At 40.4% G+C, this 12,983-nt stretch overlaps 1 long non-coding RNA gene across 1 annotated transcript; it reads right to left on the reverse strand.

Annotated features, from left to right (window-relative positions):
- Positions 1-147: 147 nt before the first annotated feature.
- LOC104225802 (uncharacterized) lies at positions 148-11,943 on the reverse strand. Its single transcript, XR_710678.2, has 3 exons — positions 11,889-11,943; positions 11,006-11,058; positions 148-189 (listed from the first exon to the last, which is right to left on the reverse strand). It is a non-coding gene; the product is annotated as an uncharacterized lncRNA (long non-coding RNA).
- Positions 11,944-12,983: the final 1,040 nt, after the last annotated feature.

Genomic DNA, 12,983 nt, shown 5'->3' on the forward strand with positions numbered 1-12,983 from the left:
CACAACTCAAATCGAATAAAGAATAAAAGTGTGTCGATGCTAAGCAAAGCCACAAACAAATTCTAGAACATCCCAAAATCGGTGTCATAAATGCATGAGCATCTACTAGAAAGTACAATAATAATACATCTATCTGGAATAAAGTCCCTCAGCAGCTGCGTCTATGCGCCCAAATGAACCTGTCAGATCCTGCACATTTAGCGCAGACGTGCAGCATGAGTACGTAAATCATTGCATGCCTAGTAAGTATCTAGCATAACCCTAGAGAAGTAGTGACGAGGGGTCGACATCGACACTTACTAGTGGTCCAATAAATCAATATGATAATTCATAAATATTTATGAAGCACAATAGTAGTAGTGAGATAAAAACTATAGCTAACATAGTCCTCCAATATTTCTTTTAACGATACAAATTTCTCAAATCTCATATGCTATCTCTACAGATCAGAAATATCAAGTGCAATATCAAACGGATAAGGAATACCATATAAAAATGCCAGGCCTCAATAGAAGGGGAATCTCGTGAATATCCGGATTGCTGGTGATATAGCGCACAATTATGCTGAGATCGTACGACCCGATCCAGAGTTGCATGTACACTGCCGAGGATCGATCAACGCGAACCAGAGATACATCTCAATTAAAGGTGTCAAACTGGCCGGGTTGACCCAGGACCGGCCCGGCCCAGGCAGGTTGAAACCCGGACCAGCCCGACCCGGTACTTAGAGCGCTGGGTGGGCTGGGTTACTGGGGTTAAGGGGTTGGTCCGTTCACTTTAATTCATCCGATTTACCGGACCGATCAAACCCAGCCAACCAAAATCCCTGTAGAACCGATTAACCGGCCCGACCCGGTTTAAAGGCTAGATTTCAATTTTTTTAAGGTTTTAGAGTCTAAGGCAATGCAAAACCTTTGAATTTACTCTTTTTTCGTTAATTTACTTGTTGTTAAATGTAAACCTTTCAATTTGTAAGTTTGAATTTTGAAATAAATGTAGCACTTGCAATTTATAAGTGCAATTTTTTTCCATCTTCATTGTATTCTTTGTATTTTTACTTTATATTAATATAAATTACAATAGTTATACAAAATACAAAAATAAAAAACTAACCCGGCCCGGCCCCTTGGACCCGTAACCCTTACGGTTCATTTTTTACCTGGATGAACCCGAACCCGTTAAGTCGGGTAACGCCTAACACATAACTGTCCCGGTTCGAAACCCGGACGGTTTTAACTTTTCCCTACCCAGCCTGGCCCACCCGTTAGACACCCTTAATCATAATATACTATCTAGGCGTTCAACCCGATCCACAAGAAAGGAAGTAACTTATCTAATTACGAGTCACATGCTTAATTAATTGAGCTTTACCACCTTGAGTTGTGGGAAAGATATTTGATAAATGGTATTTCACTTTATGCTCATGCATCTGTGTTGTATATATATATATATATATATATATATATATATATATATATATATTCTTAAATCAGTTTCAATTATAAATTCAATTAATTAAGCTAGCAAATTGTGTTCAAATAATTCAAATATTACATGATAAAATCCTAAGTTTATTCGGACATAACATGATTTAGGTACGTACAGACTCTCCTCACCTCGTGCGTACACAACACCCACAACTAGTAGCACATAACAATTTGATACCTATGTGGTAGTTTCCCCCTCACATGGTTAGACAGAAGACTTACCTCGCTTTGAAGTTCCATGACCGACTTCAACGCCTCTCTAACTCCTTAATTCAAATCCAAATGATCTAAGACTAGTCAAACAACATGCAAACCAATAAAATATACCTCAACACTCATAATTAATTAATTTATAACAATTCTCATCTCCGCTCAAAAAGTCAACAAAGTCAATCCTCGGGCCCACGTGCCCGGATTCTAAATTTTTTTGAAGGTAATCATTAACTATAACACCACTAACTCAGATATATAATTTATTCCTAACTCCACGCCCAATTTCGTAGTCAAAATCCAAAAATACTAAATTCTAGATTTTCTACCAAAAACCTACAATTTTCATAACTTTCCATGTTTAAATCGTTATAAAATCCATGTAATTAACTTACAATATGTGGGAATAACTTACCTTGCCATAGATGATGAAAATCCTCTCTTGAAGAGGTCCAAAAATCACCCAATTCATGAGAGAAGTTGAAGAAATGAACCAAAAAACTAAAATAAAACAAGTCTGCCTAGCAATTCCCTTCTTCGCGATTCCTAAAACCTCATCGCGATAACGAAGGCCAACCAGCCTCGCCCATGAGATTACCCTATGCAAACGTGAGGTCCTACTTGCGATCGTGAAGCATAGCCTACCCAGGGGTCAGCAGATTCCTCTTCCGCGATAACGTAAGTCCTTCCGCGATCGCATTGCACAACTCTCCCAAACTGGCCTGCCTCCACAACCCATCGCGTTTGCAACTCTGCCCTTGCGAACGCGAAGAACAACCTGTTCCAGCTCCGCGATTGCGACTCCCTTTACGCAATCGCGATGAACAAAAATGCCACCAATCCACTTAACCCTTCGCGATCACGTTCCTACCTTCGAGATCGCGATGAATACATAACACACCAAAAACCAGCAGCTACGCAACATAGAGAAATGGTCCGTACTCATCCCGAAACACACCCGAGGCCTCCGGGACTTCGTCCAATCATGCCAACTAGTTCCAATACCTTACCAAACTTATCCAAAGGCTCAAAACGCCATGAATAACTTTAAATCTATGAATCAATGATCAAAACCTTTCTTTTAACTTACAAACATTCAAACTTCGATGAACGCGTCCGAATCATACTTAAACATTTTGGAATGACGCCAAACTTCACATACACGTCACAAATCACGATACGAACCTATTCCAAGGCTTGGAATTCCAAATTGACATCGATAATGCCACAGTCCACTTCATATCAAATTTAGGAATTTCTAAAACCTTCAAAATGCCAACTTTCCACAATAAGCACTGAAATGCTCCCTGGCCACCGATACTCAACCCGAACATATGCCCAAGTCCGAAATCATCATACAAACCAATTGAAACCTTCAAATCCTGATTCCGAGATCATTTACTCAAAAGTTAAATCTTCGTCAACTATTCCAACTTAGAGCTTTCAAATTGAGAATTTCCATTTGAGTCAACTCCGAACTTCCCGAAATTAAATTCTGACTACGCGTACAAGTTATAAAACATGAAGTAAAGCTAATCAAGGCCTCAAATTGCCGAACAATACGCTAGAGCTCAAAATGTCCGGTCAGGTCATTACATTCTCCCCCACTTAAACATATTTTCGTCCTCGAACGTGCCAAGATTCATTATGAAGTTGCTCAAAATTGTTGTTTAACACCTCGTGAACCTAACTGTGCCACCATAGCCTTTGCGAGCGCATTAGCCTGAGCCAAACTGAAGATCCTTCCAGCTACCTTAGCCCTCAAGCCTAGAACCAAATTCCAACATTTGGAATTCTCTACCAAGTCTAATTCTAACATACAAATTCCACATCAATCTCTACACCCTATACAAAAACATGATCATGCACCCGTTCTAAAATCACTACATGCACCACACAAGTCGTATGCCCAATAATAACATCCTCCAACCATAATTGCTGCAATTTCATGAAGTCGATGCCCGTAATACACCTTTTAACATATAAGCCCTATTCTAACTCTCGCAATACAACCACGATGAAAGTGATATGTAGAAACTCATAATCACTTGCCACATCAACCGCTCAGGGAGTCTCACCGTTTGAAAGAACTATTGCCCATTCTACTCTGATTAGTGACATTTTCCCTCTAACATACATTATACATGTCTGATTGCATTGGTTCCAAGTTCAATAACCTCGTCTTACCCTGTACAAACTGCCCGAGCAATAATCCACCTCAAATACAGTAAAAAATCTCATATGATGCCACCAATGCACCAACAAGCTACAACTCGAATATGACCTAAAATGAAGAAAAAAATCTAGCAAGAACTTATGATGACGTCATCACTTGATTTACAAGTAAATTCTGTGTTCCAAGGCCTTAAAAAATCCTTTTATCTCATCTCGATTTGCGTGCACATTCCAGGCGTATATTCGGAATGCTTTTATGTGAAAATCTGATAAAAATGCGAATTTGGCCTTTAAAATGGAATTTAAGTTGACTTCGGTCAATATTTTGGTTAAACGGACCCGGACCCGAGATTTGACGGTCGCGAAGGGTCCGTAAAAAAATATGGGACTTGGGCGTATGCGCGGAATTGAATTTCAAGGTCCCAAGCCCAAGAGATGAATTTTTGAAGAAAATTGTTTAACTGAAATTATAAGAATTTTTGGAAATTTAAAAATATTTGAATTTTGATGGTATCTGGCCCGTATCTTGGTTTTAGATTCCGATACAGGTCTTATATGGTATTTAAGTCGAGCCTGTAAAATTTGGTAAGAAACGGACTTGATATGACGTGAATCGGATCCTCGGTTGTTAAAATTTGAACTTAAGAGTTCTTGAGATTTTTCTTTTATTTTGATGCTAAATTCGTTGTTAAAGATGTTAATTTGGTGATTTGATCGCACGAGTAAGTCATATGATGTTTTTGAGTTAGTATGCATGTTTGGTTTGGAGCCTCGAGGGCTTGGGTGAGTTTTGGATAGATTTCGGGGTGTTTGGAACATAGGATTTTCTGTTGTTTTGCTGTTTCTGGTGTAATGATATGTTATTCTTCGCGTTCGCGATGCAGCTCACGCGAATGTGAAGTACAAGCTGGGTTGGGAAGGGTTTTGTCCATCGCGAACGCATAGCCACAGTCGCAAACACAGAGCACTGGGGGGTTGCTCATCGCTAACGCGACCGATGTTATGCGAACGCGACCGGTGTCACGCGAACGCGTAGTGTAAAATGGAGGTGGGCTGGAAATTTGCCATTTCTTCTACGCGAATGTGTATTGTTGTCCACGAACGCGAAGGCTAGGGGGCTTACCCTTCGCGAACGCATACGAGATCTCGCGATCGCGTAAGCCTGAGGAAGGCTGCTCTTCGCGAACGCGACAGGCCCTTCGTGAATGCGAAGAAGGCCTGCCCAGTCTTTTTAAAACAGAACCAAAAACGGGCAGAACTCATTTTTTATCATATTTTCGAATTACCAAGACCTAGAGGCAATTTTCTTCACACAAATGCATCCCCAAAGTGTTGGTAATCAATTCTAAACTTCACTTTTTCAATTACCCAACGTTTTTCATCACTTTTTAAACAAAAATCAAGAATTTTCTTGGTAGAAATTGGGAATTTGGGTAGAGTTAGGGCTTTTTGAATAATTGGAATTTAGACCTCGTTTTGGGGTCGAATTTCGAAACTAATTGTATATTCGGGCTCGTCGGTGAATGGGTGATCGGGTTTTGGTCTGAACCTCGAGTTTTGACCAAGCGGGTCCGGGGTCGATTTTTAACTTTTTGGGAAAAATGAAAGAAAACCTATAATTAAGCATTTAGTATGAATTCTTTAGCATTTATTGATGTTGTTAAATTAATTTGGGATAGATACAAGTAACTTGGAGGCGAATTCTAAAGGAAAAGCGGTGTTTGAGGCTTGAGTTGGTCGTGGAAGTTCGAGGTAAGTGTTTGGTCTAACCTTAGCTTGAGGGAATATGTATTGTGCTTTATTTGCTATGTGCTAGTGTAGTGTACAACGTATAGGTGTGGTGACGAGTATCTATACGTCGTTGTCAAGCATGCCCGTGAGTCTTAAATTGTAATCATTATGTTTCTTAATAAGTACTACAAATGCCTAAATTGTTGATTCTCTATGTTGGCAAGAATTATGATTATCTTCATGGTATTTGTTTATTGTTGAGCGTTGGCTCCAGTTGAGGTTTCAATTGTGAAGTTAATTGTTGGTACAAGTTTGGTTATAGCTAATTCCCTTGCCGGGACGTATTTAATTCTTACTGTTGGTTTCTTTGCCGGGATGTCTTTATTCTTGTTGTTGATTCCCTTGCCGGGATATTGTTGTTTCCTTATTGTTCCCTTGCCGGGATTCTTTTTGATTGGTGTTGATTTGTATATTGGGATCGGGTTGCACGCCGCAACAGTGTTATATGACTTGGATCGGGTTGCGCGCCGCAACAATAAAGAATAAAAGTGGACATTATTCGTTACTGTTTTCCTTATTCTTACTAATGCGAAATTTAAGATGTTTTTTATGTTTTTCTCCTGAGATTCTGTTGGTACTTGATATTCCCTGCAGCATATTCCCCTTCCCATCTTTACTGCTAGTTTCTGTTATTATTGCTTGTCGTATATGCTTTAACTGCACAAGTTTATTTGGTAGTCTTGTCCTAGCCTCGTCACTACTTCTCCGAGGTTAGGCTCGACACTTACTAGCACATGGGGTCGGTTGTGCTGATACTACACTCTGCACTGTGTGCAGATCTCGGTACCGGAGCTTTTGGACCATAGCGAGGTTGCTGCCTTCAGTCCAACGGAGACCCGAGGTAGTCCTGCAGATGTCCGCAGGCCTTGGCGTACCCTTCTATCTTTTATATTCTGTTTTCATTTACTTCAGAGACAGATTGTATCTTTCTTTTCAAACCACTGTTTGTAGTATTCGTAGATGGTCCGTGATATTGTGATACTAGTTCTGAGTAGAGTTGTATTTTGGAGTTTTTGCACTAGTATTTGGTTAATTATCAGATTTCGCCTTACGCATTTCTTTTATTATTATTATTCCGTTGTTGATCGCATGTTAATTTGAAATTGTTAAAAGGTTAAGGAAAAAGGGTAATTAGATCTATAACGCTCGGCTTGCCTAGCTTTCACGAGTAGGCACCATCACGACTCCCGAGGGTGGGAAATCTGGGTCGTGACAGAACTACTCAGCCCGCACAACGAATAGAGCGGCCAAACAGATGCTATGAACCTATCTCAGAAATGAGGAACAAGACACACAAAATGATAATAAGGAACCGTACTCAACATCTCACCGTTGCGGCGTGTGACCCAATCTACACATGACACCGTTGCGGTGTGTAACCCGATCCAAACATGACACCGTTGCGGCGTGTGACCCAATCCAAACATGACACTATTTCGGCGTGCTACCCGATCCAAACAACATACCCGGGGCGGCGTGCCACCCGATCCACACATAACAATCAATAAGGAATATCCATCACGCCATAATGTTCATACCTATAAAATACCCGAATATCGAACACAAGCACGTCACGTGCATAAATACAACCCTGGGGAGACAGATAGTGTTATGCGCTACAAAAATTCAAGCACGACTAAGGTGCAATAAATGACCTGCATCTCGAGAGCCATCTCGCTCATATAACACCACAAGCTACACGAGATAACAATATATGTGCGAATAATCAAGCCGCCTCATAACCCACAAGGCATCATAGAATATCGCGTAGAATAACTAACGACATGAATAACATCCAACGCCCAAAGACTCCTCCATAAGCAATGCTATGCCGAATAAACACATCCGACCTGATGTAGGGCATATATTCACATTAGATCTACCAATAGACCTCAAGCCGGTCCTGATCATCCCATACTGGGCTAATAACCTTTCAAGGATCCACAATGACCCTATTCATGACACACATGAGCAGCCTTCCAATTCAAAACAAACTCCCACAGTCCATAACCAAATGAATAAAGCGCCTTTCAGGCATGAACTCTCATATTAGCAATAGTACCGGAATCTCCATACTTGGTTTCAACCTATAACAATCAAGGGACTAACATGTCACACTTATACGATCTTCCCTTGGCATATACTCCCACGACCTTCCGTACCAGATTGCAAAGTCTACACATCCATACCACCAACCATACTAATTCTGTAATGCAAATCAAGAATCCGCAAATCAATACAAAGTGCCTCTTACATAGGACACCATTCTTAGGCGACACTAAGATGGCGTCGGCATACTTTGAATATATGAAATCTTCCACCGCTCCTCCGAGCTCGGGACTTTCTTATCAACACTGAACCACAACCTTGATCCTCCACTTCCAATTTCCATACCGCTCACTTCACCTATCATGCTGCTACGCAAGAGTTAGTATTCACCATAACCCCTGAACCAAATAAACACTTCGTTAGCTAGAAACCTTTTACTTACCTCATTTACGCAACATGCAACTGAAATCCTATAACTGCAGAAAATGCCACCCTCAAGTCAAAATCTAAACCATTATAACTCTAAATGGGATCCATTTACACATAACAAGGACACCAGCATCCAGTACCTCCAAATCAACCAAATTACGGTGGATGTCAAGCCCACGCATACATCCACGAATCACATGTATAGTTTAACACACAGAAGGAACTGATCGTTTCCACCATCATGCTTGTTCAAACGATTACTAACTGACCCAACTTCTTCCCATTTCCTCTTGACTTGCCTTTGAAATAATAATAGCTCCATTAAAAAACATAACGAAACTCAACAACACTCATCCCGAGTGACCCAAATCACAAGACCACATCGTCTAGATACCTATGAACCATCTCATACCCTCCTCATGCACACAATAGTATCTCCAATTGGTACGTCCATTCTGAAAGACCTTCCGCGAATCCGAAGCTGTTTCTCCCATTTCTCCGATACTGCACTGCAGACCCGATAATAACATAGAAAATTTTCCAAGTACTCTTCACACTCTGCTACAAAATTCCGGTATTCAACCACATAATGAACCCAAAATCATTAGACACCGTGCTTAAGTTCTTAAACCCACAAGAACCACTATTGAGAGTCACCCATTCTGACCTAGTCCCGAATGTATAACCAAACTCTATTGCGCTGTCAGCATATGAACACTCCCAAAGAAGCAACCAGATGAATTCTTCTCCTTGTACATCACGTCCATAAGAAGCATAAACTCTGAGCCATCCCAAAATCTGCACATGAATCTATAAGGCGCTTTTTTGCCCAAATTTCCCTTGATATTTTCCTTCCTTAGTCCTAACTGATCCACCAATGTATTGATAACCCAATGCTGCCAAGGCACATTACCACGTGACCCCACCGTAGGCAGTGGGCTCCCCCACTTAGCTTTAAGCAACAATCATATAAATCTAAAACCCACAATGAATCCTCCTTCTCAATTACCATGATCTCGTACTGTTAACCGCCAAATTTTTTGCAATCTCTTATCAAAATATTTCATGAAACATTCCGAATTATCAGCCACAATCACACATTCGACCTCCTGGTGGGTAGTAAGTAGAACTCTTTGTAGGAACTTCATCAAAATCATGCAATCGCTAACCTGCTCACAGGAGATAGCCCACCTGTGGAATTCCATATCGACATCTTCCAACGATGTTGCCTTGGGTGCAACTACGAAATCAATGAACCCTCTTGAGCCCACGCTCATCCACCAGTTGTAAGAGCCTATTCATTCCCCACTAGCATCAACTGCAGGTCCAACAATACGTTCCAAAACTCGGATTCATGTTGCATCTCAAGCAAACTCTTTCCGTCATATTCTATTTTCGAAGCACAAAGCCACCATCTCAAACGAAATACTCAGACTTAGTCCCTTATTCACCATGACCATAATCGCACCACGTTTTCTGGAAGCATGTGGCCATCCTACCACGAAATCTATACGATACGCCAACATTCCCGCTCCGAGTTAACCATCTTCCGAAGCGAACTACTCGACCTCTAGCAATTCAACCTCTGCGAGACACCTCCCACCATGTCCTTCATTTTCCTTCGCTTCCCAAATACTGCCACAAATCAAAATCCATCTTTGTATCACTCGAACTAATAAACTGCTACCAACTCTAAGACTCCTTGAAAATTATTTTTCTCGAGCCATCAACATTAGAAACACCGATTCGACTCTGAAACTGTTACACCCTGCCATCTCTGACAACCGCTTCTTAGGCACCATTTCACAACTCCCTGCCCCGAGGCAAATCAAAGAAGACCATAACACCGATAAGACTTAATGCGTTCCAACAAGGACGATACTATATCACAAATGAGAATTCCACCACGTTCGAGAATATCAAGTCTCGCTACTCCATCAACCAGAGCCTGAACATCCGTAGTTCAATTGCCTTTCCTCCGCTGGAGTTAAATGTCGAACCTCTAAACCATGAACCGAGCAATCTTCCTTTCAAGCGGTTCACTGCAACGATACATACATAAGCACTCTACTATTTACACCAATACTGCGTGATAATAGCGCATGAACATCATAATACACTGTGCATAGCCTCGAATCTGTAGGCAACACTAACATTGGGCTGAAACCACTAGACGCCCCTCCACAAGATGACGATAATAACTCGCTCGAGTATGCAGGGAAAAACATCATGCACCACATCTGCAGTACCACTACAACTCCTCAATACCAAGCATTCCATGTTGCATAAAATTGAGTAGGAAGGAAATAAAGTTATAAGCCTCAAAGGAATCAAATCGCACGATGAGGAATCAAGAAGGGAAGTGCTCCTAATAACCTTGTAGCCTCTCGAAGATAAGTAGACACATCTCCGTACCGATCCACAAGACTCTACTAGACTTGCTCATAACTTGTGAGACCTAATTGAACCTAAAGCTCTGATACCAAGCTGTCACGACCCAAATCTCAATATAGGTCATGATGGCACCCAACGTCGTCATTAGGCAAGTCAGCAGTGAACTACCAACTTAATTATTTATTTTATTATTTATGAAATCATAAATCTCATTAGATAAAGAAATTAATGCATTAAAATCGTGGAAAACTTCAACTCAAATAGAATAAATAGTAAAAGTGTGTCAATGTGAAGCAACGTCACAAACAAATTCTAGAACATCCTAAAACTCGGTGTCACAAGTGCATGGGCATCTACTAGAAAGTACAATAATAATACAACGTATGTCTGGAATACAAGATAGATAGAATAAAGTAAATAAATATGATGGAGACTCTATGTTGCGAATCGTAGCATGAAATAGAACTCACCATAAAGTCCCCTCAGCATCTGCGCCTACATGCCCAAATGAACCTGTCAGATCCTGAACATTTAGTGCAGAAGTAAATCAACGAGTACCCAGTAAGTATCTAGCCTAACCTCAGATAAGTGGTGATAAAGGGGTCGACATCGACACTTACTAGTGGTCTAATAAATCAATATGATAATTCATAAATATTTATGAAGCACAATAGTAGTAGTGAGATAAAAAATGTAATACATAGTCCTCCAATATTTCTTTTAACGATATAAATTTCTCAAATCTCATATGCTATATCCATAGATCAGAGATATCAAGTGCAATCTCAAACGGATAAAGAATACCATATAAAAATGCCAGGCCTCAATAGAAGGGGAATCTCGTGAATATCCGGACTGCTAGCAGTATAACGCACGATTATGCCGAGGTCGTACGATCCGATCCAGAGTGGCATGTACACTGTCGGGGTCGACTGACGCGAACCAGAGATGCATCTCAATATATTACTGAGTCGGTCGACCCGATTAACAAGAAATGAAGAAACTTATCGAATTACGAGTCACGTGCTTACAACACAGATGCATGAGCATAAAGTGAATATAACCTTTAGCATTTATCAAATATCTTGCCCAGAACTCAAGGTGATAAAGATCGGCCTAATATATATATAAATCAATTTCAATTATAAATTTAATTAATTAAGCTAGCAAATTGAGTTCAAATAATTCAAATATTACATGATAAAATCCTAAGTCTACATGGACATAAATATGTTTTAGATACGTATGGACTCTCGTCACCTCGTGCGTACACAACACCCACAACTAGTAGCACATAACAATTTGATACCTATGGGGTAGTTTCCCCCGCACAAAGTTAGACAAGAGACTTACCTCGCTCTGAAGTTTCATGACCGGCTTCAATGCCTTTCTAACTCCTCAATTCAAAGCCAAACAATCTGAGATTAGTCAAACAACATGAAAACCAATAAATATATTACCCAACACTCATAATTAATTAATTTATATCAATTCTCAATTCCGCTTGAAAAGTCAACCCTCGGGCCTATGTGACTATATTTCAAATTTTTTTGAAGATAATCTACTTAACACCACGAACTCAAATATATAATTTATTTCTAATTCCATCCCCAATTTCGTGGTCAAAACTCCAAAATAACAAATTCTAGATTTTCTACCAAAAAATCACAATTTCCATAACTTTTCATGTTTAAATCCTTATAGAATATATGTAATTAACTTACAAAATGTGGGAATTACTTACCTTGCCGTAGATGATGAAAATCCCCTCTTGAAGAACTCCAAAAATCACCCTATCGATGAGAGAAGTGGAAGAAATGAACCAAAACCCGAAATAAAACAAGTCTACCCAGCAACTCCCTTCTTTGCGGTCGTGAATGCCAACCTGCCTCGCCCATGAGATTACCCTATGCGAACGCGTGGTCCTACTTGCGATCGCGAAGCACAATCTTCCCAAACCTCAGCACATTCCTCTTCCGCGATTGCGTGAGTCCTTCCGCGATTGCATAGCACAACTCTCCAAAACAGGTCTGCCTCCACAATTCACCGCTTTCGCGACTCTGCCCATGCAAACACGAAGAACAACCTGCTCCAGCTCTGCGATCGCGACTCTCTTTACTCAGCAGATTCCTCTTCCCCGATCGCGTGAGTCCTTTTGCGATCGCATAGCACAACTCTCCCAAATAGGCCTGCCTCCCCAACCCATACTATTCTTATGTTGAAAATCATGTTATTTATATCTACTTATTTCGTTGCTACTTGTTGTGTTTCATATCTGTCTACTTTTATATATATTGCTATTGGACCACTAGTAAGTGTGGATGTCGATCTCTCTTCACTACTTCTTCAAGGTTAAACTAGATACTTACTGAGTACGCATTAACTTACGTACTCATACTACACTTATGCACTAAATGTGCAGGTACTGAGATATGTACATCGGTTGGT

Source organism: Nicotiana sylvestris, chromosome 5 (genome assembly GCF_000393655.2).
Source record: "Nicotiana sylvestris chromosome 5, ASM39365v2, whole genome shotgun sequence".
Taxonomy (NCBI): Eukaryota; Viridiplantae; Streptophyta; class Magnoliopsida; order Solanales; family Solanaceae; genus Nicotiana; species Nicotiana sylvestris.